This window comes from Leucoraja erinacea, chromosome 32 (genome assembly GCF_028641065.1).
Source record: "Leucoraja erinacea ecotype New England chromosome 32, Leri_hhj_1, whole genome shotgun sequence".
Taxonomy (NCBI): domain Eukaryota; kingdom Metazoa; phylum Chordata; class Chondrichthyes; order Rajiformes; family Rajidae; genus Leucoraja; species Leucoraja erinaceus.
Window position 1 is genome coordinate 8,960,509 of NC_073408.1, and position 11,644 is coordinate 8,972,152.

Sequence of the window (11,644 nt, forward strand, 5' to 3'; positions counted from 1 at the left end):
TCCCGGCCGACTCAAACTGGTCCGCAGATAGCTGATCAAATTCTGCGGACCGACCTGTGTGGGGAGTCCGGTAGCATTAAGACGGTGCGACGTTCGTCAGGGGGTGTACGCAGGAGGTCTTACTTGAATGGTTGGAACGCCGGGTCCACTGGGGCAAGCTTGCAATGTCGGGCTGTGCCTCTAGTCTTGCTCGGGAGGGGCCATCCAATTGTGGCCATTAGAAGTAAGGTAGTTGGGTCGCTCAGCGGCAAAAGTTCCATACCGCAACTAGTCAATACAGACAGAAGAAGAGTGGCCAACCCCTGCCTGACTCCAGACCTTGACAGGGAAGCTTCTGTAGGAAAAGACCATCAACACGACCCTAGGGAATGAAAAAGAGGATTTGGACTGCACTACTGATATTGGTGTGAGGCAGATTTGATCCACATAACTCGGATTTCGGACAATTCCCTCCCAAACCCAAAAACCTTTTAGAGGCCTACAACGGTACGGCCCTCAGTGGTACGTGTGCGTATCCCTGTCGCAGGCCTTCTCCATAGTCCAACTACTAGGGCACTGCTCACAGAGGCCCGCAGCCACCTCTGCTGCAGCAGTAGAGCACGAATCAGATCTCGGATACATACAAGTCACTAACGCTAGCTGTCTGAGATTTTCAAGGAGCCCAGCCATTACAGCAGCAGAAGTTTGTCCATGGTGGAATCCGGCAAAGTGCTAAGCTAGACCGCGAGAATCCAAGAAACGCAGAATTGACCGTTGGTGCGGTTGTTCGCTTGGCCTAGGACAGGTCCGTCCCAAATCGGGTGGTGTAATCTACTTCACAATGTTATGGGTCGCCCAATTCTTATGAGAGCCTTCCTGCTCTTCCTCTCGCCCCTTCGTTCTTTGTAGGGATTAGTAGTAGTATCTGGGGGGGGGGGGGGGGGGGGGGCCTTCCTCATGGAGCTGTCCTGACGTCTGCCTGCTAGAAGCAGTGTCGTGGGGTTTGGTCGGCGTGAGCCGGGTCGCAGGTCAGGGGGAGAGGGGGGCCCAAACCCATGTGGGGGGGCTCCCGCACAGCCGAGTACAACGTCGAATGGGGCCTTGAAGCCTGAGGGCCTTCGTGGAGTTCCTGGAGTTTACTCGAGTCCAAAGGATGCGATGGACCGTCATCGCCTCTAGTGGTCATTGTGGTGTCCAGGACGTGGCTCGCCGCTTGGCGTTGTCCTTCGGGACCGCCCTGACCTCAGTGCATAGGGCACATGAAGAAGCTGGAGTGGCGTGGGCTGGTGGGGCTGTCTGTGGACTGCTGTGAGTGGTGGGGGGCATCCGTGTCAATGAAATCCTGAAAGGATTTTGCATAGACGCACGCAGCATGTCTGTCTGCTAGGATTCTAACCGGCCGTCACTGCCTCCTAATGCGTTGATATACACAGAGCTCCCCCTGTGAAACCTTCTTATGGACGAGTACAACGTGAGGCACGTCTCAATCCTGCTCCCACATGGCGTACCCTAGATCGGAAGATTATCGTTGTGAGGTTCAGGGGAGGTAGGACCGAGCTTGCCGCCGTCCTTCACCTCGTCTAATTCCTCCCCTCCTCCCGTCACAGGGTGACTCACCCTCCCTCGCTGCAGAAGGGAGCAGTTTGTTGCAGCATCTGTCTGGATGTTTGAACCACATTCCGGGCGGGTCTGACGGGGACTGTCGTTGCTTTCCTGAAACCCCTTTGTAGAGTGGAGAATGACGGCGGGGTCGGTGTAAATGTGTCTCCTTGGTTGCTTCCCAGCCAAGGTGTCGGGGAGTCAAAGAGGGTGCGCCTCCTGGGGGGGGGCTCACCGTTCTCTCAACTAATGCGTAGGATTTCCCTCTTTAGGGCTCCTCAGACCGTTCTCTGGCGTGGTCACGCGTAGGAAGGGAGGGGGGGGGGCTGGGGGGGGAATCAGTTAAGTGGGGGGGGGAGCTGGGAAAATTCGGGGGGAAAAAAAAAAGAGGGAAAGTGAAAAGTGGAGGCGGTGAGTACAAGTAACCATAGTGGGGGTGTGCAAATGAGTCGGGTACGGGGCTCAGTGGAGTTGTTTATGTGAGGAGGTCTGGGTGGTAGCGTTGGAAGGCATAACGACTCCACATATTGGTGGGTCGTCCAGTAGAACTGGAAAGAAATTTGGTCGAAATCAGAGCAGATACGGAGGTGCGCTGCGGGGTTGCTGTACTTGGCACAAGTGTGGGCTGTCCTGCCCTCCTACTAAAACACGGAGTGCATCACCCGGCCGTCTTCCATTTCAAGCGGGGGTCGGAGATGACCGGGTGCGACCGTGTCACAATGTACATAGTTCGTCAGACCACGGGGGTAAACAGCGTGAGCCTTCAATTTAGTACAGGGACTCAAGCCCATCACCCTGAGGGCCACCTTAAATCGCTGCAGTGCCGGCATCAAGTCGTGAGTTGTATACCAATGCAACGCTGGGCAGCTCATTTTCACTACCTAACGCGAGGGTCTAGGGTCTACCTGTCTCCGTGTTCGTCGAGAGGATGGGCCTGAGCGCGATTCCGCCACCGCATTTTGCGCAAGCAGATCTGTACATTGCCCGCCACCGCACCGTCTGTCTTTGTGATCAAGCCTTCTTCCTGGGACGCAGGCAACCTCTATGACAAACAGCAAGTCCCATCGTGCAGTGGTATCACTGAATGTCGCTGCACACTGCAGGTAAAGACTCGTGGATCCGTGGCGGTGGTTTGTTGCCCAAGAGCAGACTGCCCCACTTGTGAACGTGGCGAAAATGCCTCATTCGGCCAGAACTCACCAACAAGCACCAAGAGCCCTGCGGGTTGGCTTGCGGTTAGGGGAGCCCTCCCCATTTAGAGATCTTCCTGCACTCACCGTCGGAGCCGTGCTGCGGGTTTCCCTCTCACACTCCTGCTGCCCCGGGACGGTTAGGCGTGGCGAGTAGGACGGTTGCCCCACCTCTTTGCAGATTGTGGGTGTGGCAAAAGAGAGTGCTGGTAGGTAAGGGGGTAATGAGAAGCCCGTGATACACGGAGACGATTTATCCCTAACAGGAAAGTTCCCGAACAGCTTGCTTCACTCGAGGACACGATAAAAAAAGCTGGGGGTGATTCTCACGGACTTGTTGTCCCGCGGGACACTTTAATTGAAGGACTGAAGACTTGCAACATCGTATGGTGCTTATCCTTGCATTGTAAAAAAAGGTCGCTATTCAAAACCTGGGTCGGTCAACGAAGCGCTGGGTCTTTGGTGGTGCCCAGCGTATGCCTCTCCACCCAGCCACAGAGCGTACGATGTCCGTTGTGGTTCAGTGTAATGTTGCTCGGTGCCGACGGGTGGCGCCACGTTGGGCAGACTGCAGGATTACAAGAATGTGCTGAATTGGCCTGACCGCTGAAGCCTTTGGTGGCAGGGGTCCAAGCCACCAGGCTCCGTGCGGAGTGGTGATGGCACACGACATCTAGATATGTTCCTATGTGGATACCGACGCTGCTTTGGCATGGGGGCCACGGTATGTGGAGACGGTCCCGTCGCGGTGGACGAAATTCTAGGAGTTAAGTGTGTAAGTTATCTCCACGCCAGGGGCCACCGAGTGGCACGGTGGGGACGTGTTTGTGAAATCAATGTGAAAAATGTAATCAAAAAAATTTACGAAACAAAAAACTTGTATATGCTCCGAAAATGTCGATGAATTTTGTTTTGTTAGAATGGTTCAGGAATTGTATATGTTTATCAATGAATAAAGTCTATTTTGAAATAAAAAAAAAAACTGGCTGCTCCCTAGACTGGTGGGACATTTATTGCTGTCCATGCCGACCCTTTTCACCATCCACACTAATCACATTTGCACCCATTAGCTCCAGACCCTTCTATGCCTTGCTTATTTAGGTGTCTGTCTAAATGCCTCTTATATAAGGGAGCTGTATCTGATTCCACTGCCTTCTCTGTGCGTACATTCCAGATATTCTCTGTGTGACAAGCTTTGATTCAATGGTATGTTCTTGTCATATGTACCTCTGTGAGATTTTTTATTTCTGTTTTTGCACACAATCCAGTCAGATCATACAGCAGATTTCACCTCATGTTCCTGAGTGATGCTGATGAAGGAATTCTCTTTCCCAGAGTTTTCCATCAGCAAATCTGTCAAAATCCTAAATAACAACATGCCAAACACATTTTAACTTCCATTCAAACTTTTAGCTGCTGACTTCCACCTCTTTTTAACACCACATTTCAATGGATTTTCTCTCTCTCTCCCCCTCCCTGCTATGGGTACAGTAGCTGACTGTGCCTGTGGTAACACCTACACTGGCGCACCCAGGAGAACAGCAGCTGTGAGCTGACTGCCTCTGTTTACGCAACAGAATTAGCGACCCCCCAGAACCCTTGCACTGGGAGAGGAAATGGTTTTGTGATGTAGACACAGAGCTGACTGATGAGCACTGCTTTCCCACGGTGCAGCGACACGAGATGAGAATAGTCAGCATCTGAAATGCAAACACAATTGTCCCAGCACCTGACCAAACTTAAATATGGATTTACCTTGGTGAAAGGCGCAGAAATAATAGCAAGTGGAAGGAACAGAAAGGAGAATATTTCTCATAGATTTTCAACCGGCAGCACCAAACTTGAATCTTGTTATGGATCACATGACAATTACTTCAGGAATCTGGCCAGCGTCATTTTTTGCAGTGAAATAAATTAGCTGAATAAATGCCTTGGGTCAGCAGCCACCCATTACAGCGATGGGAGAGAAACTGGGCAATGGTTGGGGTTGACAGTGGATGGGACACAACTGGCAAAATAACTCTATATTAACACTTTCTTTTATAGAACAGTACACCACAGAAACACACTCGTCCACCCACAATGAACACACTCGCCCACCCACAATGTCTGTACTGAATATGATGCCATTAAATTAATCTCCTCTGCCTGCAAGTGATCCATATCCCTCTATTCACTGCACATCCATGTTCCTATCTAAAATGCCACTATTGTATCTGCCTCAACCACCATCTCTGGCAGAGCATTCCAGGCACCCACCACCCTCTGTGTAAAAAACCTGCCCCACACATCTCCTTTAAACGTTGCCCTTGTCACCTTAAAGCTATGTCCTCTGGTCTTTTGACATTTCTGCACTGGGAAAAAGGTTCCCACTGTTTATCATATGGATGCCTCTCTTCTATCTGGTCTCCCCTCAACCTCCGACACTCCAGAAAACAATCCAGGTTATAATCAGGATCAAGTACATCATGCTGCCCCAATGGGACTATTCGGTTCAAGGTGGGCTGCATGGCCTGTATCTATGCTGTGACTCAGTTTCCATTAAATTCTTACTTTACACAAGATCATTAAACAGCACTACCTAAAATTCAACTCCAATTAGCAATCTTATCTTAATATGACTGCAAGGGGAGCACTGGTATGGGAATACCACTCTGGTACAGTGGAAAAACCTTACAGGGGTATAAGGCTGGGCTTAGCAGGGTTAAATCTATCATTGTCGAATGAACTCCGGATAGGATTAGATCACTAAAACTGAGACCACCTATGAAACAAACACATCAAAAATAATAACTGTTTACAAAGGGGACATTGGGCTAGCCAGCTGCGATACTGTAATGTCTGTGTCACAGAGCCCAAGGTACACCAATGCAAAATGTGGCTCTTCTCTCAGAGATTGCTTAGTATTAAATCAGAAAATAACCAGCTCCGGCCAATGGTTTGGTGCCTCAGTGGTCTTTTTGTGATGCAAATCAGGTTACCAGAAGCTTTCTTTTCCCAGTATTACAGAACTCCTGAGATCTAACTAGAACTCCTTTGTGACACTAGACTGCAAAACAACAGGAGAATCTGTCATGCTCAGTGACCTACTTAACCAAACGTCTCCAGCCTTCAATGAACGATGTGTATTTCTGGATATGACATTGTAATCCCAGTCCCTACTGGGATTCCTGCAGATGCACATACAACTGGACAAAAACACAGAAGGAACACCAATGTATAAATCCTTGTTATCTCCGAGTAATGAAGGAAATGCTAAATAGCAAAGAAAAGGTGAATATATTGCACCCGATACCATGTTACACAGGGAGGCAAAACAACCTCACAATTTCATTTCATATACCTTCACCACCCTTCCCCTCCTCTCCCATCTCAATTCTCTTGCCGACATTTTTGTAGACTGCCACTTTATAGCTCAATCTGTCCCGCATTGACCACCCTCAATGGCCTATTGGTGTTTTGGGGTTGGAAACTGCAATACCCTGAGTGGTTCATTGCACAAGTGCCTGGTACTGACAGCAGTCTCCCACATATCATTCATATATCGCCAAATATCTCATTGACCAAGGGCCATCACTGACATCTCAAGTGGTCATCACTCATTCCAAGTGGCCATCATTGACATCTCAAGTGACATTTCCCCCACAATCAACTATCTGTCACCCCATTACGCCCGTCTTCTCCAACCTTAATTAAACATTAATTCAATGCGGAGAATTTAGAAGAACTGGCTTAAATTTTAATTATCAGTGATAGTGTAAAGCACTGTCACAATGTCAGATTAGTCACCTTTTGTACACATCTGCTAATTGTCATCAAAATTAAGTGACATTGCCTTGCATGGACCTCAAGTCCCAGAGTTCCAGTGTTGTTTCCATGGTTCAACTGCTTAACTGTTTATGCTGAAACAAAGAGATTGACACCATGGGTAAGCAGCACCTGAAGGCTGCCATTTTCTTAGAATAATTTCTAGTTTTTGGAACAGTACAGTGGAGCAGCGATTGAGTCAAGTCAAGTCAAGTCAAGTCAAGTTTATTTGTCACATACACATACGAGATGTGCAGTGAAATGAAAGTGGCAATGCTCGCAGAACAACAAAACAACCAAACAAATTATAAACACAATCATAACACACATATTATTTTACATAATAAATAATAGAAGGAAAAACGTTCTGTACAGTTAGTCCCTGGTGAGAAAGGCGTTTACAGTCCGAATTGCCTCTGGGAAGAAACTCCTTCTCAACCTCCACACAGTGCCTGCAGACCCTGGTTCGATCCTGACTACAGGTGCTGTCTGTACGGAGTTTGTACATTCCCCCCGAGACCGAGTGGGTTTTCTGCAGGTGCTCCCGTTTCCTCCACACTCCAAAGACACACAGGTCTGTAAATTAATTGGCTTTGGTAAAATAAAAATGGTAAGTTGCCCCTTGTGTGTAGGATGGTGTTAGTGTATGGGGTGATCACTGATCAGCATGGACACAGTGCGCCGAAGGACCTGTTTCCATCCAGAATTTCTAAAGTCTAAAGACTGATTGCTTCATGAGTGCATCCGACAAATTGCTTTGTATTCTGGCTTTGCAGATGTTGACTCACACATTATAACAGTTCATGTTATTCAATACGTTGCAAAAGGGAATGTGTATACCCCAGCAACAGAATGCTAAAATCAGCAACTTGAATGTCATTGCCTTCAGTCAAACGTATTTCACAATAATTATTTTTATGATGTCAAGTTTAAAAGAAAGTTACTGGCTGTCATTGAGGACCATTAAGTTTTATGTGAGGCAAATGAAAGGGGCATTGAGTGATGTCAAGGACTGGAAGCACAAATGGAGCAGGAAACTAGAGGAGCCGCTGTGAGCAGCCAGTCACAACAGGTCATGCCTCGGAAGGTCCTGTCTCTGCCCGAGTGCACGACACAGGGCCCAATAATGGGATGCAGTCTAGGTGCTGACAGTGAAAATCCCCATAGATAAGCATATGGATGGTGTGTGCTTTGGGCTCGAGATATAATCATTCTTATGTCAGTTAGTGAGTCCCCAGGAAATACAGATAAATAAATAAACTGCACTTTTAATATGATTAATAGTGCAAAAACAGAGAAGATGTGGTACAAGTGTAACAATGATTGTGTCTAAGAAAATATTATTGTACACCTCATAATGTTATTGGTAAACATGGTGACCGTAGACAGATCAATATATTCTTAATTTCACACATCTGAGATTCAAGTGAACTAGGTTAGAAGATGAATTCTGGCAACATTTTCCAAGAAGAACATGTTTGGCTAATTATTGCCTATAGAAGGCCAACTTAAAACTATCTTACCATTTATTTGACAATAGTGGGCGATTCCCATTAGAACAAAGGTGGATGATGAGGGATTTTTGTTTTATTTTTAGATTTAGTTTACAGATACAGCACGGAACTAGGGCCTTCGGCCCACTAAGTCCACGCCAACCATCACCACCCAGTCACACTAGCTCTATGTTTTTCCACCCTCCCATCCACTCCCTATACACCAGTGGCAACTTACAGAGGCCAATTAACCTACAAACCTTTCTCCCTGCTCCAAGTCCGCTTGATGAGTTTAGAAAGAGTTTGGAAAGAGCCGGTATCAAAACAGCATAATGTGTTTGATCTGCCTTCCCATAGAGCTCACACTCATGCCAAATGTACCAATGCTACAACTGATGCACCTTGGCACTCGTGGCACCCAAACAACAGGCAGTGTAGAACCAAGGATCGCAACTACAACTGAAAATCATTGAATAGAAAATAGAAAAATACATTGACCACGCACAATAGAAACTGCAGTTTTTGAACAATAATTAAAATGTGAATAAAATTAGTATTAATAATAATTACACTCCAGCCACCCTACTATGAGAGAGGCCTGAACTATAGGACAAGGTTAGGGCTTTATTCCTTGGAGCACAAAAGGTTGAGGGATGATCTTATAGAGGTATATAAAATCATGAGGGGAATATATAAGGTAAATGCACAGTCTTTTACCCAGAAGAGAGGAATCAATAACCAGAGGACATAGTTTTAAGGTGAGAGGGAAAAGATTTAATAGGAACCTGAAGGATTTATAGTTTTCTACACAGAGGGTGGACGGTATACGGAATGAATTGCCAGAGGTAGTAGTTGAGGCAGATACATTAACAACATTTGAAAGACATTTGGACAGGTTGATAGATAGGAAAGGTTTAGAGCCACATGGGTAAAATGCAACCAAATGGGACTTGCTTAGATGGAGCATCTTGGTCGGCATGGCCGAGTTGGGCCAAAGGACCGGTTTCCATGCTGTATGACTATGAATCTAATTTGGATTGGTTACAACTGTAATCATTACCATTTAATTTTCAAATCACAATACAATAAATGAGAATATAAAATCCAAATTAAAAACCGAAAAACCAAGCATTGAGCAAATAATGTTCCACACAACAACAGAGCCGTTTCCTCTATTGCCTTTTCCTTGAACCCCCTTCTCCAAATTCCTGTATTGTCAAGAAGGATGTCACATGAAGCATTATGTATCAACCAGCGTTGAGAGCCAGATAACATTTGATTAAACTGCTTTTTCATTTGATTTCGAAAATAGATTAAGTGAATTATCATCCCTCTAACTAGATGCGGGGCTTTTTCTTTTACAAATGCAGTCGGGAAATATAAGTGTTTGCACAGAGAAGAATGTATGTTGGAAGGCAGCCAACTGACTTCAGACTGAAACTATTTAGCATTAACATTGAGGAAAAGTAATACTCTTTTCCCACATGGAGGAAGTGATGCAAACCACTTATAAATAGTCATCCACGACACATAAAAAAACAAGCCTGCAATAATTTCTTCCAAATCAGAGCTGGCACAGTAAATGTACAGTCATTCATTTATATGCAGAGAAATAGATCCAGATGGAATCTAATACAATTTTGTTGTATAAATCGATTTGAGAACAGAACATAATGTGCGCGGACATTAAAAATTTTTATATAAAAATTATTTTCCTCTCATTCATACTTTAGGGGCTTGGACACAGGAGGAAGCGACTAGGTCAGATCCAAATATAGGTTAATGGAGCCTGAGGAACATACTGTTCAGATGTTTATAAAGATTTATGCGGATGAACGATCTAAAGCTTTTAAACTGATTTACACATAACCAGTGACACTGCTACTGCAGACAAGCCACAAATCACATAATTCATTTCGTTAATGCCATTAATGTGGAAAACCTTATGAAGCAGCAGTCCAGATAAAAACATCATTGCTTTTGCCACATTGTCTCAGGAGACGCAGGTTTTCTTTACCTCAGCAGAATTCCAACAAATATTTTTCCTTTTCTAATTGCTGCCAAGAATCTAAGCACAGACACTGGCAATCGGTTGAAAGCTGAGCATGGAGATGAATGAAAATACTGCCGCTATAACGGTACAGGTTCTGTTTATTTAAAAAGCTCCTACCATTTGATTTGTAGTCCTCCCATTGTCCCCTTTGACCTTCAGCTTCACAACAAGTTATACTCTTCATTTAGCCACAGTGCCTATTCACGCCTCTCCCACGTACATCCAGCTACAACACCATCAGAAAAGGTTGCTTAACATGAGCAATTTCTTCAAGCATCCAGTTCCAGTAGCTAAGGTTCACAATTTGCTGCCTGTTTTGCTTGATCCTTTTCTGCTTTGAGCCATTTTCAGAGACATGACTGTTTTTTTTCTTGGAATATCGAGTCTCCTTATTCTCAGTCCACGCTTAAATCCCGAGAACAGTTTGCAGAAACAACTACTCCAAATTGGAAACAGATTTTTTCAGCGATTGACTTAAGAAGCCAGTGTTTGAAATGCACTGACTCTCAATTCTTCAGCCTTCCCTGTTGTGAGACATAGCCAATGCACAACAGTCGCTGTTCATTTACCTCATACCACAGGGATGAAACACAACGTGAAGGGAAGAGGAGGAGCTTGGAACTGATCAGAGCCTATTACTCAATTGCAAGGGATATAGTCCGATTGCCCTCAACTGATCATTATATTATTGCCGCTTGTACTGAGGTGATTGCTGTGGCTTTCGAATACAGAACATACACAATCAATGTGAAACAGGCAGTGCGAGTCCCTGAGTATGTTACTGCAGCATATTCTATGACTTCCCCCACAAGACCCCGACTCAGATTGTGATCCCGAATCACCAGCATGCATTGCTAAGCTATCTACTCCAAACTACTTAACACTTTCAGTACTATATTTTTAAATATAAAAAAACATAATTAGATCAAGCCAAGAAATAAAAAAAATGTAGAGGAGTTATTTTCAGAGAGGCAAAATGTTCTTTAAGATCAGGTAATATATATGATATTTGAAAGCTTTGGAATTATTTTAAAAAGGTAAACATATTTTCCTCTATATACATTTCTCAGCTTTCCTATACCATTTCCTATATCGCACCTTCATTGCGAAGGGAACCGAATACAAAATGTTGACATCATGATGCAGCTGTACAAGTCATTGGTGAGACCACTCCAAGTGTGCTGTGTGCAGTTCTGGTCGCTCAGCTACAGGAAGGATGTCATTCATTTGGAAAGGGTGTGGAAGATGCGCCAGGATGTTACCTGGGCTTGTGGGCTTGAGTTATAGGGAGAGGTTGGATAGGTAGGCACTTTTTTCTTTTGAGCGCAAGAGGCTGAGCGGAGACCTTATTGAGGTGTACAAGATCACGAACAGCATGGGAAATAAAACGCTCACAGTTTTTTTCCCAGGGTAGAGAATTCTAAAGCTAGAAGCCATAGGCTTAAGGTGAGAGATTTGAAGAACCTCAGGACAGTGTTTTCACTCAGAGGGTAGTCAGTATGTGGAATGAGCTACTAGAGGAA